This window comes from Castor canadensis, chromosome 9 (assembly GCF_047511655.1).
Source record: "Castor canadensis chromosome 9, mCasCan1.hap1v2, whole genome shotgun sequence".
Lineage (NCBI taxonomy): Eukaryota > Metazoa > Chordata > Mammalia > Rodentia > Castoridae > Castor > Castor canadensis.
Genome location: NC_133394.1, coordinates 45,373,411 through 45,379,119, shown reverse-complemented (window position 1 = coordinate 45,379,119; position 5,709 = coordinate 45,373,411). Strand labels below are relative to the sequence as shown.

Sequence of the window (5,709 nt, the reverse complement as noted above, 5' to 3'; positions counted from 1 at the left end):
GGGATGAAGCCTACTTGGTCGTGGTGAATAATCTTTTTGATGTGTTGCTGAATTGGGTTTGCCATTATTTTGTTGAGGATTTTTGCATCAATGTTCATTAAGGAGATTGGCCTATAGTTCTCCTTTTTGGAGGTGTCTTTGCCTGGTTTTGGGATAAGTGTAATACTGGCTTCATAAAATGTGTTTGGCAGTTTTCCTTCCCTTTCTATTTCGTGGAACAGTTTAAGGAGGGTTGGTATCAGTTCTTCTTTAAAGGTCTGATAGAATTCAGCGGAGAATCCATCAGATCCTGGACTTTTCTTTTTGGGGAGACTCTTGATTGTTGCTTCAATTTTATTTTGTGTTATAGATTTATTCAGGTGATTAATTTCCTCTTGGTTCAGTTTTGGATGATCATAAGTATCTAGAAATCTGTCCATTTCTTTTAGATTTTCAAATTTATTTGAATATAGGTTCTCAAAGTAGTCTCTGATCATCTTAACCATTTTAAAAGTTACAAGTAACTTACATTCTTGTGCAACCAGTCTCCAAGAACATTTTTATTTTGCAAAACTGGCAATCAACATTCTTCTTTCATTTTCTATGAATTTGGCTATTCTAGTATTTCATCCAAGTTGATCATGAAAGGTTTGTCTTTTTGTGACTGGTTTATTTCACTTAATATAATGTCTTCAAGGTACATCAATGTGACAGCACACGTCAGAATGCTTTTTCCTCTTTGAGGCTGAATAAGAATTTAGTGTATATATGTCACACATCCTGTTTATCCCTTCATCTCTTGAAGGACACAGAGTAGCTTCCACCTTTTGGCTATCATACTGCTATGAACATGGATATACAAACTGAGACTCTGTTTTCATTTCTTCTGTGGCTATATCCAGGACTGGGATTGCTGGATCACTTGGTAGTTCTAGTTTGTTGGGTTTTTTTGGTTTTGTTTTTATAGTACTGTAGTTTAAACTCAGGGCCTCATGCTTAGTAGGCAGGAACTCTACCACTTGAGTCACTTTGCCAGCCCTTTTTTGTGTTGGGTATTTTCTGGATAGGGTTGCAAGATCTATTCACCCAAGCTCACTTTGAACCATGATCCTCTTGATCCCTGCCTCCTGGGTAGCTAAGATTGCAGGCATGAGCCACCAGCTCCAAGCGGTGTTTCTAGTTTCAATTTTTTAAGAATCTTCATGTGTTAGTTAGCTTTCCATCACTGTAACAAATACCTGAAATAATCAAATTACAAAGAGAAGAGATTTTTTTGGTTCACAGAGTCCATGATCAATTGGCCTTGTTGTTTTTGGGCCTCTAGCAAGGCAACAACACATCGTGACAAGGAACACATAGTGGAGCCAAAGAGCTCACCTCATGGCAGGGAAATGGAAGCAAGAGGGAAGAGTTTGGGGTCCTAATGTCACCTTCAAGGGCACACTCCCAGTGACCTAAAGACCTCCCACTATTTCCTACCTCTTAGAGGCTCTATCTCTAATAGCACATGCTGGGAACTAAGCTTTTACCATGAGGACCTTTGAGAGACACTTAGATCCAAACTATACTACTCCAATCATTTTATACTTCCATCTGGGGTTTTTATTTTTTGGTGCAGGGGGGATGTCTCACTAGTTGACCTAGCCTGGCCTTGAACTCATAATCCTCCTGCCTCAGCCTCCAGGATGCTGGTTAGGAATGTGATATTATGCCTGTCTTTATTTTGTTGTCATAGTAACTTTCTAACGAGTGCAAATTGCCAGTATGGATACATACATATATTTGTAAATGTTTTTCTTTTCTTTCCCCTTCCTCCTAGAATGTAACATCCATGAATACCAGTATTTTGCTTTAGTGGTATTTGGATTTGAACTCAGGGCTTCACGATTACTGGGCAGGCACTCTACCACTTGAGTCACTCTCCTAAGTCAGTATTTTGTTTCAGTCAATGTTGTATTCTCAAAACTTTAACACTGCCTCACAAATATTAGGCATCCAAAATCCAATAAGGAAACATCTTAAAGATCTCTCCTATCTTAGCATAACTATTCAAGTTGAAGAGATAAAAGAATAGTTATTATAGTAATGATTATAAACACCACCCCTAACCGATTCCCTTAGAAGTTTTAGTCTAAAATGGAAGCCCTTTCTCTATTGATAATATTTAAAAATTTAAACCCAGATATAAGTTTGTAATTAATACATACATCACATCAACAGAATAAATCCTTTCAAAACAACAGTCAAGGACGATGTTTTTGTGTTCCTATGATCATCCGAGCCCTTTCTTGTTAGGTTCTAAAGAAATGCTGTTTAAAGGTAAGGCTTTTGATCACCATGGAAACATTAGACACAGGGTTTGTATATAGCCCTTGTGGAGACAGTTAAGAAAGAAAAGAAATGAAAAGTATTTTTCCTGCCATTGAGCTAGATAAACTCAGTCTTTTTTTTTTTGGCAGCACTGGGGTTTGAACTCAGGGCCTCATGCTTGCTAGGCAGGCACTTTTACCACTTCAGCCACTCTGCCAGCCCTTTTTTTTTTTTGTAATTTTTTTTTTGAGATAGGGTCTCGCAAGCTATTTGCCTGGGCTGGCTTCAAGCCACAATCCTACTGATCTCTGCCTCCTGAGTAGCTAGGATTACAAACGTGAGCCTCTGGCTCCAAGCATCAATCTTTAAACCTATTAGAGGGCAGGGGTAATAGCCAATACATTGAATCCCAGTTCCTGACTCTTAAAAGTCAATCACGTTCTGTGTTGGTTGGCTGCCTAACACCTCTATTTTTCCCCAACCAAAACCAAGTTTGGGTTGGATGGTAATGAACCAAGCCTTGGCACCTAGCATCCTGTTCTTTATTGCAAGGGACTTTTCGAGGGGTGGACATTAGACCCAGTTCTAGCAGTGAGATGAAAGCAGATATTTGCAGGATACCTTTTAGGAAAGATTTGCCCCCTGATAAAACAGAGATGTGAACAGAGAAAGACCTTTTATTTTGGAAGGGGTGATGAACCTAGGATCCAGTACACACTAAACCACATGCCCTGCCGCTGAGCAGCCTTACTATCACCCTTCTGCTTGGATGTTAGCACATGAAGACATGATGCTTGGAACTGTGACGGTCATCTTGTGACCAAAAGGGATGACATAGCTGTCACCTGAAGACAGCAAAGTGGAAGGACCGGAAAAGCTTACATCACTGGTGACATTACTGAGCCACTAAACCAAGAAGCCTGGGATAACAACTTCTATTCTCCTTTTTTTGGTAAACAGTAATAAAATTTGAGTGCATGGTAATAGGTATTAGCACTGTATATGTGTCTGTGTGTCTTAGGCAAGATTAACAGAGAGATACTGTTGAGGGGGTCCTAATTCATATACTTTGGAGACAGAAATAAGGATGTGTTAAAAGACAATCAAAGACACAAGATAAATTGCAACTGTACTGTACACTTTGCCAGAGCTGTGGCTATCAACCTTGTAACAATTAGAATGCATCAGAAACTGAAGGTCTTTAGCAATGGTTCAAAAAATGTGACGATGAAACCAGGAAATTTAATACAAAAAGAAACACTTTGAGTTTACAAGTCTTGCATTAAATTTGAGAAGGATAATAAGTGACATTTGTAAATAATGCATGCAAGAGATGCAAAATTCAGTCAAGCTCAAACCTATAATCCTAGCTACTTTGGAAATTGAGATTGGGAGGATTACAGTTCAAGGTCACCCAGGGCAAATAGTTGGAGAGACCCCATCTCCTAAATAACCACAGCAAAGTGGACTGGTAGCGTGGCTCAAGTGGTAGTGTGCCTGATTTGCAAGCAGGAAGCCCTGAGGTCAAACCCCAGTCTCACCACCAGCAACAACAAAAAAAGATAAGCAAATTCCCTCTCTGATGCTTTTACTTCTCTTTCAGAAGAAACTCACTTTCAGAGATCATTCCAGATGCCATGTGTTTGCATTGGTGTGATCCCAAGTGACTCACTCACTCAAACAATGACTGGCTTTTTATATAATTTCTATTAATTCTTACAATACCATTCTATCACACCTGCCTGTGAGTTGCTAGCTAGACACAATAAACTTGGACACTTTTCACTTCAAGATTCACAATGGCATTGTTACTCTCCCTTTGTAAAAGAGCTGTAGCTTTAGAATCATCTCCCTTGCTTTCTGCGTCTCCCACACTCCAATTTGGAGGCACCCGGACTTTTTCCAAGCTTACAATGACACTGCCTTTTTAGGGGCAGCCAGGTCATTATCTCCCCCCACAGAAGTACCAGGGAATTCTCCATCTTCTGTCCCATCCTCTCTTCAACATCCTGCCTTCCTCTTTCCTTTCATGTATCGAGCTGTGAGAGTGGCCTGGGAATATGGGCTTCTGAATCCTAGATTCAGGAATTCTACTTCCTCTACAGCAAGACAAAAGTAAAGGAGCCAATGGATGCTGGCAGAGGCGAAATGAGAATTTTTCTTAAATGCTAAGATCATCTCAATAGCACTTTTCAAAAAAAAAAAAACAAACAAAACTAGCTTGATGAACTTCCTGATTTCATGGAATTATTACATCCGTGGTCCTCCTCTAATAGCCACAGTTAAATGTAAGTTCTTCCTCAGTGTATAATGGCTTTTCTGTTTGCCAACACAATCTCTAGGCAACACATATTTGATTTATGCATTGCACAGTAAAGTGCTTTGAAGTACCTTAGTTATTTAAAAGTACATTACAAAACCAAACTCTGGTTTTTTTCCTTTTATCTAGTCTGTATATATGAGATTTTAATTGCAATTTTAAAAGATTAAACTACTAGCTGTGCATGGTGGCACACCTGTCTGTATTCCCAGCATTTGGGAAGTGGAAGCAGGAGGACTGAGAGTGCAAGGACAGCAAAATGGACTGAAGGTGTGGCTCGAGTGGCAGAGAACAAGCAGTGAGAAGCCCTGAGTTCAAACCCCAGCACCGTAAAACAAAACAAAAACGAGGGTTAGTGTTAAAGACACTGATTAAAAGATATCAGCTAATTGTGGTGATGAAAGTCATGAGTGGATGATTAGTCTGAAATGAAAATCAGAGACAGAAATCAGAACCCTGAAAGATGTTAATATCTAAATAACAAGTGAAAGATGCAGAAGTGATGGGGTGAGGAGAATGATAAAACACAGGAGTAGGAAACACTGGTAGTGAAATCAAGAATGAGTCATCCGCCTGTTGACTATCACCCCACTGTTGACTAATTTACCAGGCTCACCTCCTGTGACCTCCCCCAATCCTGTGCTCCAGCTGTCAGAACCTCTCATTACTCCCTAAAATGCAACATGCTTTCTACTTCAATGCCTTTGAAGCTACTATTTCCTTTGCTTGGAATTTCTGCCTTATCTTAATTATGTGCAAGCTCTTACTCTTTTTGTTTTGCTTTGTTTTGTTTTATTTTTGAAACAGGGTCTTACTATGTAGCTCAAGCTGGCCTTGACCTTGTGATTTCTTGCCTCGGTCTTCCAAGAGCTGGGATTACAAGCATGCTCCACCACACCTGACATCTCTTTCTCCAGGCACCAGCCTCTCTTTGAGACCATTGCTGAATTCCCCAAGCAAAGAAAGATCTCACTGCATTATGTCATAATCCACCATCAAAATCATTGCATTCTATCTGTGAGGATCTCTTACACTATACCATGTGTAGTGAGTGTTTGCATCTCTGTATTTCAAGGCCTCAACATGACAGCTGGCATAAG

At 39.8% G+C, this 5,709-nt stretch overlaps 1 non-coding gene across 1 annotated transcript; it reads right to left on the bottom strand.

Annotated features, from left to right (window-relative positions):
- Positions 1–2,432: 2,432 nt before the first annotated feature.
- Trnaa-agc (transfer RNA alanine (anticodon AGC)) lies at positions 2,433–2,506 on the bottom strand. The gene has a single exon. It is a non-coding gene; the product is annotated as a tRNA-Ala (tRNA).
- Between the last annotated feature and the right edge of the window lie 3,203 nt (positions 2,507–5,709).